This window comes from Musca domestica, unplaced genomic scaffold (assembly GCF_030504385.1).
Source record: "Musca domestica strain aabys unplaced genomic scaffold, Musca_domestica.polishedcontigs.V.1.1 14, whole genome shotgun sequence".
Classification (NCBI taxonomy): Eukaryota; Metazoa; Arthropoda; class Insecta; order Diptera; family Muscidae; genus Musca; species Musca domestica.
Genome location: NW_026712192.1, coordinates 2572889 through 2587939, shown reverse-complemented (window position 1 = coordinate 2587939; position 15051 = coordinate 2572889). Strand labels below are relative to the sequence as shown.

Below are 15051 nucleotides of genomic sequence, written 5' to 3'. Positions count from 1 at the left end.
AAGTACTAAATAGTACTAAATTTGGTATCGCGTGAAGAAATAACGCTAAAACCCTGAAATTTGATATACACATTGTAAATGTCACTTTTGGTGTCTGTGGTTAAAATATGGAGGTGGTTTTGGAAATGTCTACTATAATTGCAGGAAAAGTACTAAATAGTACTAAATTTGGTATTGTGTGAAGGAATAGGGTTGGAATGCTTAAAATTGATTTTAATGTCCCTGTTGGTATATGGAATTTAGATATGGAGGTTGCTTTGAAAATATACTATAATGTACTATAATTGTACGAAAAGTACTAAATAGTGCTAAATCTAGATTTGCCTAAGTAGTACGACGGTGGCCGGTTTTGGAAATGCGTCCTGTATTTGTCCAAAAGTACTAAATGGTACTAAATTTGGTATAGGGTGAAGGGATAGGACTGGAATCTCCAAATTTGATATTGAGGTCTATGTTGCTTTGGCAATGTGTGCTATAATAGTACGGAAAGTACTAAATAGTACTATATTTGGTATTGGGAGAATCTTACTGTTGATATCTGTGGTCGAGAGAAGTAGTTGGTTTTGGATAAGCGTACTATAATTGAACTAGATGGTACTTAATTTTTGTAATGGGGGAAATTATAGAGCTAAAATACCTGAAATTTGATTTAAGGTCACTGTTGGTATCTGAGGTTGAGATATGATTTTTTTTTTGAAAATTCATACTTTACGAAAGGTACTAAATTTTGCATTGGGTGATGGAATACAGGGTTGCCCATATTCGACGGACCTTTGGGACCATTCCAATCGACGAGGCTTGTCCGCAGGCAACATTCTTTGCGTCAATTGAATTTTGTACGGGAACAAATGTAAATCAATGCTAATAATCCGTTGTAAAGTGGACCGAGCCATGCCCAACTGCTGAGAACGGCGTTATTGGGATGTTCTTGGGGACCTCTCAACACTGGCTTGTACGGCAGCGATATTCTCGGCCGATCGCCTTGGTCGACTTTTATATGGCTTCTTCGGATTAGAAAGAGCCTTACCAGTCGAAAATGTTTAGTATAAATGCTCAATGGTGTTCTTAGAAGGCGCACTTCTCACATTTTTTAATGTTTTAAAAGCACGTTGAGTTTTCACAATTGACTTCTTGTAAATTTCAACTATTTCAGAGCGCTCGCGTGGCGTGTATTGGTTCATGGTAAAAATCTGCTTGGACTGACACTTCAAACGCGGTATGTCATTAAGCGATGTGACATCTCTGTCAAAAGTTATGGCGTTGCCAGATGGGTCCGTCGAATATGGGCAACCCTGTAGAGTTACAATTTATTTTGACCGAAATATGACCATAAATTAATCTTCAAATTATAAAACACCAACTAAAACTTTTTCATATCGAGTAGTGTTCCACAGGTTATATATTTTCAAATAGAAAATTGTCCTTACCTTTAAAGTCTCTTTTTGAAAAGACCTTTCTTTAGTGGTTCCCCTTTTAACTTGGGACTTTACAGCGGCAAATCAAGAGTTTCGGTTTCTTTTATGACATTGTCATGGATCTAAAAATAAAATAAGAAAGAGAAAAAAATAGTTTATTTAATATTGTTTTGAAATTCATAATGATTTGTATTACAAACAAGGTGTATTGTTATTATAGGTCTGTAACATGAGAAAATAAATTAATTGAAACTTTTGTGTGTGTGTGTCAGCCGGCAAATGTGTCTGCATAATATGAATAAAACCAAAGTATATTATTTTAAAAGTGGGAATGTAATAGAGTGGGTAGCTTTAGGATTTTATGACCTATATTACATATATACAATTGTATATAATATGAGAAGGCTATGGATCGACTTTAATAGTTAAAGTTTAAAAGCGTTAATTCGCACGACCTAGACCTCCAGTTGACCGGTGCCAAAAGCAAAATAGGTATCCCGGACCGGTTTAAAACAATAATTTTTCAATTCCTACAATGTGATTCAAAATTATATTCAACTCGAATTTATGACCCACTCTTATATTGTTGTTCGCTGTTTTATTATTGTCACTGACCATATGACAATTACAAAAGCTTTGACTATGTACATTCATATGTGCATATGTACCCATGTAAGTAGGTACATAATACCACTGCACATGTTCGAACGAATGTATGGAAGTCTAGTCATGGGAAGATTAAAACCACTCCTATTTCGACCGACCGAATTAAAACGTGAGATTAAAACAAGTGCGCATAAAATATTTAAAGTCGTGCTGCGACTATAAATTCTGGCCATTGTGTGGAGGTGCATATATGTAACATTGTGTTGTGGAATTGACCACAAAAAAAATTTAATTTTTGTCGTCGTTTTTTTTTTCTAATAAAAAAGGTCAAAGTAATTTTTGCTAATAATGTTTTAAGGTAATACTGAAACCGAAAAATTAGATTTTGATTAGTAAGTCAACCCTGGTATCATATAATAAAAGGCATTATAAACTGTCTTCAGCATATGACAATTTATATCATAAGCTGTTTATACCCTACACCACAAGGTGGTCAGGGTATTCTGTCTTTGTGCATTTGTTTGTAACAGGCAAAAGGAAACGAGATAGACCCATAGTTCCTTTTGATGATCTGCATAGAATCACTTTCTGAGTTGATTTATGCATGTCAGTCCGTCTGTCCGTCCGTCCGTCCGTCCGTCCGTCTGTCCATGTATTCTTGTGAACAAAATGCAGGTCGCTTTTATTGTCCGATTGAGATGACATTGGGCCAACATTTGTTTGGCCCAAGGACGAACCCTATTGAAATTGGAGGTAATCGGTAAAAATTTAGATATAGCTCCCATATATATCTTCGTCCGATTTACCTTTTATTGTACACCAAACGTGTAATATCAGCCCGAATAGTATGGAATTTTGCACATACAACCAAATTAGGCCTGGAAATAAGTGCGCCAAATTTTATCGAAATCGGTTCAGATATAGCTATAGCTCCCATATATATTGTTCATCCGATTTGTTATTTTTGTCCTCCGCAGCCGTAATATGCACTCTGTAACAACAATATTTGGGGAAATATATCAAATGCAGCTCAGAAATACCTTTGCTAAATTTTATCGAGATCGGTTCAGATTTGGATATAGCTCCCATATATAACTTCGTCCGATTTACCATTTATTCTGCACCAAACGTGTACTATTTGTCCAAATGGGATGGAATTTGGCACATACGACCGAATTGAGTCTAGAAGGTATTATGCCAAATTTGGTGAACATCGGTTCAGATATAGTTATAGCTCCCATATATATTGTTCATCCGATTTATTGAATTTGTTACCCACAGCCGTAATATGCACTCCGTAACAACGATATTCAGGGAAATATATCAAATACAGCTCAGAAATATCTTTGCCAAATTTTATCGAGATCGGTTCAGATTTGGATATAGTTCCCATATATATTTTTATCCGATTTCAAATTAATTTCGCACCAAATGGGCAATACAAGTCCGAATTTAAAAGATACAAATGCTTCGGCATATTTAGTCCTTTGAATTTTAAATTATAATTATAATCATAGCGTTATTAAGTGGAGCTCAACTAAATTAGCAAAGTGGTGTAGGGTATCATAAAATCGGCCCCGCCCGACTTTAGTACTTTCTTTACTGGTTTTCCTTTTGGAGCCTTTCGGGAAAAAGCGATTAACTGTTCATCCCATATTTTGTTCTTATTTTTTTTTCGAAATTTGTTATTTTAGAACTCGTTCTAGGAACACCTATATACGGGCATAGATAGACATTTCAGATTCAAAAAATTTTAAACCATAAAATATACACCACATTTATAGGAAAATTCAGAAAATAATAACCGTAGAGCTAAAAATAAAAGGCATGCGCATCGGCGTTTTGAAAGCTTACATCACAAAGTAACATAAGTAGGTGGTGTATAGGCCATAACAAGTCATATATTCTACTAACTTATTTATTATAAAATTCTACTATACGAGTAGGTCCCAGAATATATCAAAATTCTTGATCAACAAAATTAAGGTTAGCGCCGTTGATTGGAAAATACGATCAAGTTAATGTCAAATCTATTGGAAAATACAGGTAAGGTCCTTAAAATAATTAAACGTGGGATATTGTTCTATAATTGATATACCACAATTTGGACCTATATTAGTAACATTTAGGCACGAAAATCCTAAGCAATCTATATCTCTTCATTCTAGACACCAACAGCGATCCACATTTGGTACCATTTAGTAATTTTCGTACAATTATAGTATGAATTTGCAAACCACCATCAGATACCAAGTGACCTCAATTTCAAATTTCAGGATTCAAGTTCTATACATTCACTCGATACCAAATTAAGAAAGATTTAGTAATTTTCAAACAGTTAAAATGCGAATTCTCAAAAAAAAAAAATATCCATATCTTAACATCAGTGACATACATATCAAATTCCGAGACTTCAGATCTATCCCTTCACTCAATAGCACTATTTAGTACTTTTGTACAATTATAGTACATATTTCCAAATCCTATATCTCTTCATTCTAGACACCATCTCTTCATTCTAGACACTTTTGTACAATTATAGTACATATTTGCAAATCCGTCCACACACAGATACCAATTGTTATCTAAGTATCAAATTTCAGAATTTTATCTCTTTTCCTTCACCCAATACTAAATTTTCAATTTCAATCTCCATATCTCAACCTCAGATACCAACAGTAACCCTCATATCTATTTTCAGGATTTCAGCTCTTTTGTTTCCCCCATTACCAAATTTAGTACCATTTAGTATAATTATAGGACGCATATCCAAAAACAGCTTTTTCTTCCTTCTGCATATCAAATTTCAGAATTCCGGTTCTATCTCTTCACCCAATAACAAATTTAGTACACTTTTGAACTTTTTGACCAAAATCACCTCCATATATATTAATTCCAGATACCAAAAGAGACTTCAATGTCAAAATTTAGAATTTCAGTCTTATCTCTTTACCCAGATACCAACATAGACCTCACTATAGAATTAGAGGATTCCAGTCCCTTCCTATCACCCAATACCCAATTTAGTACCACTTAGCAATTTTATTACAATTATAGTACACATTTCCAAAACCATCTTCATATCTCATTTAAAGATACGAACAGTGACATATATAAAAATGTCAGGATTCCAGCTCTATACTTTCACTCAATACCAAATTTAGTACCATTTAGTACTTTTTGTACAATTATAGTACACATTTCCGAAACCACTTCCATAAGTCCAGGCTAAGCACTGTCTGTTCACCAATACCAAACTTTTTCCAATTAAGTACCATTTAGTACAGTTCGCACACCTAGTACACATTTCCAAAACCGCCAAGAACATATGTCAAACTTACTTTCCAACCTTGATTCTCATATCGAATTTCAAGTTTTTACCTCTATCCGTTCACATTACACAAAATAGTGTCATTCTAGAACTTTTCGTTATCAAAAGTTTTTAATTTACACAAACCTCTTGGTACATCTTTCCTGCACTCCATCAGTGACTCACATTCCAAATTTCAGAATTTTAGCTCTCTTCGGTTCAGTACATTTTCAATTTGTACCTATTTTTTGTAACATTTGGTACATATAAGTAAAATTTTCCATAACAATCTGCATCATACAGTCCAATAGAAATATTAAATATTTAATATTATTAAAATTTAGTACCATTTAGTACACATAAGTACGAATTTTCAAAACTACCCTCATTCCTCAGTCCTGGAATGCAGTAGCAATCTTATTTCAATATTTCAGAATTCCAGCTCTATCGGTTCACCCAAGTCGAAATTGTACCAAATTTAGTACTTCTCGTGCACTCCGCCAGTTCAGGATTCCATCTCCAACCAACCTCCAAATTCAAATTGTACTAAATTTAGTAGCGTTTATTACTTTTCGTGTACATGAGTATACGAGTACACTTCCAAAACTACCACCTTGCATCGACTCTACTTCTCAACTGTAATTCCCATTCTGAATTTCAAGTTTTAACTTTAACCGTTCACATAATACGAAGTTATACATTTTGGGACTTTTTGTACACTTATAGTGCGAATTTCTAAAAACCCTTTGATACATCTATCATACCCATAGTAACCCTCATTCCAAATTTAATGAGATATATTGTTTTCTCAAACACAAAGGGTACCATATTTAGTACCTTTAACACTCTTTGTGCCGTTCTAGTACGAATTTCGAAAAACCCAGCTTTATCCCACGCCTACGCACCAAGACTGCAACATTTCAAGATTCTATATTCAGCCGTCTCGTCTGGGCGTCTTATGAATATATCAAATCAAAATACCGAACATCCTTTATATGGGGCTATAGTAAAACGTAAATCAATATAGCCAATGTGTGATTGGAGATAAAACCCTCTACATACTCTGAACACTAAATTTGGAAAATTTTCAAAAATGTTGACATTAAAATTGGTAATTCATCTCCTTTGTGACTTCTTTATAGACCATGAATAATTATATCCATAATTCGATACAAAAAAAATTTTGAGGAATTGATGATTTTATAACACATTCCATATCTTCATAAAATGTTAACACATCGAGTTGACCTCATAACACATTTCATTTTATCTTATTTTTAGCCAACTGTTTAGGTCAACCTGGGTTGGGCGAAATTGAAATTTGTGACAAAAATGCCTGCCACAATATAAAAATTCCTAATTCCCTAATTTTAGCAATTTTTTTCCTGCCACGCAACATAAATTGACTAGCGAACACACCCAACTTCCTTTAAATAATGACGAGATATAACTCCAATTTATTATTTCCATAATGGATTTCAAGTTCATTGTCAGTGGGTCAGCTAACAACCTAGCCCAAAGATTATGTTGGCCATCATGTCATTTTGTTTTTTTTTTTGCTCGTTTGAGGAAAACTTTGACCCAACCCGTTAGGTGGGTTTTCAAGCCAGAAAATAAAAAAACAGGCAACCATAAAAACAACAACAGCCTAATATAACTTGCGACATAGGTAGATAAATTCATAGTTGCTGGATACCAGCTAATGGTGGTAGGTTAGGTGTTATGTAAAAATAGTTGTTATTATTGCCCTTAAGGGAGTGCTTCGAGTTTCCATTAAGACAAAGAGGGAAAATGAATATGAAAATAAAATAGAGGCCAGAGGGAGGTGTTAATTGCTGATGTTTGTTTGAACGTTTTTTATTGGTTTAGTTCCTATTTTAAGGGAATTTTTGTATTCCATTTCTTAGCTAAAAGGATTAGAGTTTTGTGTCATTGGTTTAAAAATAAATGCCCCCTCCATCTAGAAAATGAACCGAAATGGAATTTGAAGGTGTGAATAACACATATGTTAACATCAATGTAGCAGAATTGGAAAGTATATCCAGAGAACATATTTTCTTGCTTCACCAAAGCCTTTACAACGGAGAAGTCTCCTGTGCAAGTTTTCTAATTCTCCTCGTAAGGGAAGAGCCTCAATGAATCTTTTACCATTTGGCGACTTTTATATAAGCGGAGCAAAAGGAATAAAAGAGACATGACTGGAATGAATTTGCCATGCAAATCTAGAATATCGTTAAGGCATAGCTTGAATCTACATATTTAAAAGAGTAGTGAAATAACGGCTGAAGCTATAATCTTGACATTTGGCACGAGGTTCAGTCTTGGTGCATAGGCTTGCCATAGAGCTGGGTTTTTGGAAATTCGCCCTAAAAGGATACGAAAAGTACTAAAATGTAGTAAAAAATATAATATTTTGTATTGTATTGAATGAGAGTCACAGATGGTGTGCAGGATGGATGGGTTTTTGGAAATTCGAACTTTATGGTTGCGAAAAGTTCTAAAATGGTACTAAACTTCTAAAATTTTACCATTTGGTATTATGTAAACGGATAGGGCTAAAAACTTGAAAACTTGATATGACAATCAAGATTGGAAAGTAAATTTGACATATTAATGTGGTTTTGGACATGTGTACCAAGTGTGCCAACTGTACTAAGTGGTACTAAATTTAAAACAATTTGATTTAAGGTGAATTGTTGGATGCTGGAAGTTTGAAATTTTGTATTGGGATCCCTCTTGGTGGTAGGTTTGTGACGAAGAGGTGGCTCTGCAAATGTGCACTACAATTGCGCAAAAACTACTATATTTGGTAGTGCTTACAATTTGAAATTTGGTATGAATTGCTGTCCATGTGTAGTCTGGACATATAAAGATGGTGGTACTACTATTCTATGAAGAGTACTAAATGGTATTGGGAGGGTTGAGGTCTCAGTTTTTATCTGGAATTGAGATATGGAGGTGGTTTTGGAAATGTGAACTATAATTTTACGAGAAGTATTAAATAGTACTAAATTTGGTATTTGGTGAAGGAATAGAGCTGAAATCCGGAAATTTGATAAGGATGTCACTGTTGGTATCTGAAGTTAATATATGGAGGTGGTTTTGGAAATGCATTTGTACAAAAAGTACTAAATGGTACTACATTTGCTATTGGGTGAAGGGATAGGACTTGATATAAACGTCTCGGTTGGTTGTTTTGGAAATGCGTGTTTTTCGAAAAGTACTAAATGGTACTAAATTTGCATTGGGTAAAGGGATTTGATATAGATGCCACTGCTGGTGTCTGTGGTTTAGATATGGAGGCGATTTGGAAATGTGTACTGTAAATTTACGAAAAGTACTAAATGATACTATATTTGGTATTGGGTGAAGGCATAGGCCTGGAATCCTCAAATTTGATCCCTGTTGATATCTGAAAAAAATATTGGAGATGGTTTTGGAAAGGTGAACTAAAGAGACAGGGTTGGAATTCTCAAATTTTATGTTGTGGTCTCTGAAAAGTACTAAAAGGTACTTAATTTAGTATTGGGTGAAGGAATAGCACTGAAATCCTGAAATTTGATATAGATTTCACTATTGGTGTCTGTGGTTGAGATATGGAGTCTGTTTTGGAAATGTGTACTACAATGTTTCGAAAAGTCCTAAATGGTATTAAATTTGGTCTTGGTTGAAGGGATAGGGTCAGAATCCTCAAATTTGATATTGAGGTCTCGTTTGGTATCTGAAATTGAGGTTTGGAAAAGTGTACTATAATTGTACGAAAATTACTAAGTGGAAATAAATTTGGTATTGGGAGGGTTGAGGTCTCAGTTTTTATCTGGAATTGAGATATGGAGGTGGTTTTGGAAATATGAACTATAATTTTACGAGAAGTATTAAATAGTACTAAATTTGGTATTTGGTGAAGGAATAGAGCTGAAATCCGGAAATTTGATATGGATGTCACTGTTGGTATCTGAAGTTAGTATATGGGGGTGGTTTTGGAAATGCATTTGTACAAAAAGTACTAAATGGTACTAAATTTGCTATTGGGTGAAGGGATAGGACTTGATATAAACGTCTCGGTTGGTATTTGGAATTGAGATATGAAGGTTGTTTTGGAAATGTGTACCATATTTTTCGAAAAGTACTAAATGGTACTAAATATGCATTGGGTAAAGGGATTTGATATAGATGTCACTGTTGGTATCTGTGGTTGAGATATGGAGGCTGTTTTGGAAATGTTTACTGTAAAGGTATTTGATGTAAATGTTACTGTTGGTGTCTGTGGTTGAGATATGGAGGCGGTTTTGGAAATGTTTACTGAAAATGTACGAAAAGCACTAAATAGTACTTTATTTGGTATTGGGTGAAGGGATAGACCTGAAATCCGAAAATTTGATGCTGTGTTCCCTGTTGGTATTTGGAGATGGTTTTGGAAAGGTGAAGTAAAGAGATTGGGTTGGAATTCTCAAATTGTGGTCTCTGAAAAGTACTAAAAGGTACTTAATTTAGTATTAGGTGAAGGAATATCCCTAAAATCCTGAAATTTGATATAGATGTCACTGTTGGTATCTGTGGTTGAGATATGGAGTCTGTTTTGGAAATGTGTACTACAATTTTTCGAAAAGTACTAAATGGTATAAAATTTGGTATTGGTTGAAGGTATAGGGTCAGAATCCTCAAATTTGATATTGAGATCTCGTTTGGTATCTGAAATTGAGATATGGAGGTTGTTTTGGAAAAGAGTACTACAATTGTACGAAAATTGCTAAGTTGTACTAAATTTGGTATTGGGCGAAGGGATATGACTGGAATCCTCAAACTTGAAATTGAGGTCTCGGTTGGTATATGAAGTTGAGATATGTAGGTGATTTTGGAAATGTGTACTATAATTGTACAAAAAGTACTAAATTTGATATTGAGTGAAAGTGTAGAGCTGAAATCCTGAAATTTGATATAGACGTCCCTGTTGCTATCTGTGGTTAAGATATGAAGGTGATTTTGGAAATGCGTGCAATATTTGAACGGAAAATACTAAATGGTACAGTATGGAAGGATGTACATTGGTTTGGAAATATATACTAAATGTTACTAAATTTAGTATTGGGTAAAGTATAGAGCTTTAGACTTTTTATGTATTCTGGGACCTAGAGTTGAATTTTATGAAAAATAATTTTGTAGAATATTTTGTCTTGCTATGATCCCATTTAAAGAGAGTTTTTAACTATTTCTTTTGAAAAATGGGAATAGAGATCCCTTTGTTGACCCGCTTGAAGATTAGGATTTTATATGAATTTCTTTCTTATTGTATAAGTGTGTATGTTCATTGACAAATAGTCATCGGTTGCCATATTATAAAATATCCCGGATTGGGGGTCTCAAAACTTCTATGGATAAATGAGGACATATAAATACGAGAGAGTAAAAAAGCAGTGAGTCAGTTCAGCATTGAAGTGCGACTTGTAAATGTCGGTGAGTAAAGAGATAAAATAAAGCTGAGTGATAAGCAAAATCCTGCGTAAGTAAGCCAATGAAGCGTTGTAGGATTTGGTATCTAAACAAACCTTAGTTATATTTGGTGCAAATCACTTCGGGGATTTAAACGGCGTCTACTCGGGATTAGGTTCAACCGGAATTTTATAACCATATTTTTACTTAGACTACATAAAAAATACAATAAACTAATAGACATAATAGAGAAACAGATAGACCGGCTGGCATGCCAGAATTATTATCTACAACATTAACAATAAAAAAAATAAAACAATTATAATAAAAAGGCACAAAATGCCGAATGTTTATTCTTCGAGGGGTTTTCTGTTAGGTTTTTCGCATCAGTTTCATTTTTTTTTTTTTGATATTCAAGGTTATAGCATTTTATTTTGTTCTTTGGTAGAACTTGAACAGCAACAACCCTCCAGCCGAAGCGTATAAAATTAATGATGTGTTGAGCGGAAAATATATTTTTAGTTATGCTCATGAAAAAAAAATTGTGGCTAACATTGTTTGACTAATTGGTGAAACCAATGTTTGTTTAGCTGCTACTTAAATTCTTTAATTTGGTTGTTTGATAAACATAATTTCATTATAGAGGATTTTTTGGGTCTAGTCGAAGAAGAGGAGGATTAAAAGTATTTAAAAAAACAACTTAAAAAAATACCAGTCGGCTTTTCCGAGAGATGTATACCCTCGGCCAATGTTCGATTATTTAAATATATTTTGACTTCCGTTATGACTATTCAAATTGTTGACCCTATACAAAGTTTGTTCCGAAGGAATGGGCCAATATTGCCCATTTCGTATCGGAACTAAATAAATATGATACAAATATTGTCACGTGCCAGGTTTGGGCTATATCGATAACTTCCTTCACTTTATATAAGATATGTGATATTTTTTAGAAAATGTTAAAATGTGCGTGAGGTACCAGATATAGTCGACTGGAGTATTCTATTTTCATACAGATAACAATATTCGTATGGGAAAAATTACAAGAAAATCGAACATTCATATCCAATTTTATGAGAAATCATAAATTCCATATTCATCCTCAAGTTCCTGGTTGGGAGAAATATTTAGATATAGCACGTTGTAAAGAATCGCCGACTTGTTACGCAAGTTATGACAATGGTCTAACAGACAATTCATTCTAACAGAGTCTGAATGGAATCAGATGAATTTCTGAATTTCGCGTTTTATGAGATTCATGGATATTCAAAATTTTGACCCTTTGTGGGGGAGTTACCAGAAGGACCATTCCTTCTCTACCATCTCTATCTATCTCTACCATCTTTATAACAGATCTTGTGTTGATAGAAATATTGAGCTGTACCAAATCTGAACGGAATCGGATGTTAATTTTGCGTTTTATGAACTTCATGGATATTTAAAAAATTGACCCTTCGTGAGGAGATACCAGAAGGAGTAGACCCCATCTTCACAGCAGATCTTGTGTTAGTAGAAATAATGGTATGTGTGAAATATAAAGAGAACCGGATGCTTATTTCGGATTTTATAATCGTTTTGGTTCTTCAAAACTTTGACCCTTTGTGGGGGAGGTACCAGAAGAAATGGTCCGATCTCTACCATCTTTATAACAGATCTTGTGTTGATAGAAATATTGAGATGTAACAAGTTTGAATGGAATCGGATGTTAGTTTTGCGATTTATGAGCTTCATGGATATTCAAAATGTTGACTCTTCGTGGGGAGGTACCAGATGGAGTGGACCGATATATCCCATTTTCACAGTAGATTTTGTGTTAGTAGAAATAATGGGATGTGTGAAATATGAAGGGAACCGGATCCTTATTTCGGATTTTGTGATCGTTTTGGTTCTTCAAAATTTTGACCCTTTGTGGGGGAGGTACCAGAAGGAATGGTCCGATCTCTACCATCCGCTTATAAAATATCTTGTGTTGATTGAAATATTGATATGTACCAAGTCTGAATGGAATCGGATGCTAGTTTTGCGTTTTATGGACTTCATGGTTATTCAAAATTTTGACCCTTTATGTGGGATGTACCAGAAGGAGAGGACCGATATATACCACATTCATAGTAGATCTTGTGTTATTAGAAATAATGGGATGTGTGAAATATGAAGATAACCGAATGCTTATTTCGGATCTAATAATCGTTTTGGTTCTTCAAAACTTTGACCATTTGTGGGGGTTGTACCCCCATATATATAACAGATATTGTGTTAATGGAAATATTGAGATGTACCGAGCTTCAAAATAATCGGATGTTAATTTCGCGTTCTATGAGCTTCATGGATATTTAGAATTTTGACCCTTTGTGGGGGAGGTACCAGAAGGAGTGGATCGATATATTTCATATTCACACCAAACCTCGGGTAAATAAAAATATTGGGATGAGTGTTATTTGAAGACAAGTGGACACTAATATCACATTTTATAGGAGTTATAATTATTCAAAAGTTTCACCCTTTGTGGGGGGAGGGGGGGTTACTTGATGGAGTGGGCCAATATTGTCCATTTTCGCACCTGACCTAGTACTGATGGAAATATTAGCATTTGCAAAGTTGGAGCAAAATCGGATTATCCTTTCACTTTTTGTGTGATTTGATATTTTTTTAAAAATTCCGACCTTTTGTAGTGGGAGGTACCAAAAGGAGTGGACCCATCTCCGAACTCGATCTAAGTTTGACAAAAATATTACGATGTACCAATTTTGGATCAAATCGGATACTCCCTTCCGGAGTTATCGTGCGCACCAGCCAGCCAGACGGACGGACGCACATCGCTAGATCGACTCAAAATGTCCAGAAACGGATTTGGTCCAAAGAGACCTAGGGCCTAAAACTGTTATTTCGATAAGGCACGTTTTGGCCGTATAAAATTATATATACCCTCTCTAGCCACATGACTGAGGGTATAACAAAAGCAAGTAAAAAAGCAGCTAACTTCAACAGGGTCGAACTTTTAAGACCCTCCACCATTTTGAAGGAAATTGAAAGCTTTCCAAAAAAAATCCGTCGAAAAATACCGCTCAAAGGACAGTCGTTATATGGGTGCTATACGAAAACGTGATCCTGCATAAGAAATTTTTGGTAATAAGCCCATTGCGAACTTTTAATACGAATTTTGAAAAATGTCGCCTATGTCATCAAAATTCCGAATTAATGCAGGATATATGAAGGCGTGGACCGCCATACTCAATTTTCCAACTTTTTTTACAGGCTGTAGTACTCGTTACGAGCTTCAAATAAAAAATTTTAAACAATTTCGCTCAAAAATCTCACTAAAGTCATCAAAATACTGAATATTGGGAGGTATCGTCATGGGGGATATACGATATTGTGGATCTTCCAGGGGGTAAGGTACTCAGAAGGAACTCCTGGTGAAGATTTTCAGAATTTTTCAATTCTATTGACAAATTTGGCTAAAATTGTTAAAATACCGAATTTCAGGAGCTACTGTTATGTAGGGGACATACGATATGAAAAATAGAAAAATCTCTTTCAGGGGTAAAGTACCCACAAAGAACTCCTTGTGTAGAATTTTAGACAGTTCCATTAAAAAATGTGGCTAAAACCATCAAAATACCGAATATCTGGGGGTACTATTATATGAAGGCTATACGATATCGTGGACCTATATAGACAATTCTCATTCAGGGGGTAAATTGCTCACAAGGAACTCTTTGTGTAGAATTTCAGACAATTCCGTTGAAATATGTGGCTTAAATCACCAAAATACCGAATATCGAGGGGTACCGTTATATGGGAGCTATACGATATCGTGGACCGATACAGTCCATCATCGAACTTAAGCTGCCTGCAGACACAAAAAAACTGATTTGTGCAAATGTTAGCTTCCTTTCTTATTTTGTTTGGACTCTAGCGTCAAACAGGGGGACGGACGGACAGCTCTAAATCGTCTTAGAATTTCACACTGAACAGGAATATATATACTTTGTTAGGTCTAAAATTATTATTTCGATGAGTTACAAACAGAATTACGAACTTAATATACCCTCCATACTATGTATGGTGGAGGGCATAAAAAATAAATAAATATATTTTTCTCAATTCTCCTAGATTGAATTAAAAGAGGTTCAACCGTTCCTCACTTCCTGATAACCAACAATAACTGCAAATTAAATATTTCATAATTATAGTATTGATATGATACATACCTACCTACCTACCTATTTATATGCAAATCGTATTAAATGTTCATTAGGTATTCATAACAAGTATTTACATTAATTA

The 15051-nt window shown here is 34.6% G+C and overlaps 1 protein-coding gene across 1 annotated transcript in view; it reads right to left on the bottom strand.

Annotated features, from left to right (window-relative positions):
• Positions 1 to 15051, bottom strand: part of LOC101888767 (probable serine/threonine-protein kinase DDB_G0272254) — a 136145-nt gene that overhangs the window by 43245 nt on the left and 77849 nt on the right. The window contains exon 4 of the mRNA XM_005183632.4: positions 1428 to 1537. The gene's annotated coding sequence lies outside the window, so the exon portion shown is untranslated. The remainder of the gene's footprint in view (positions 1 to 1427; positions 1538 to 15051) is intronic.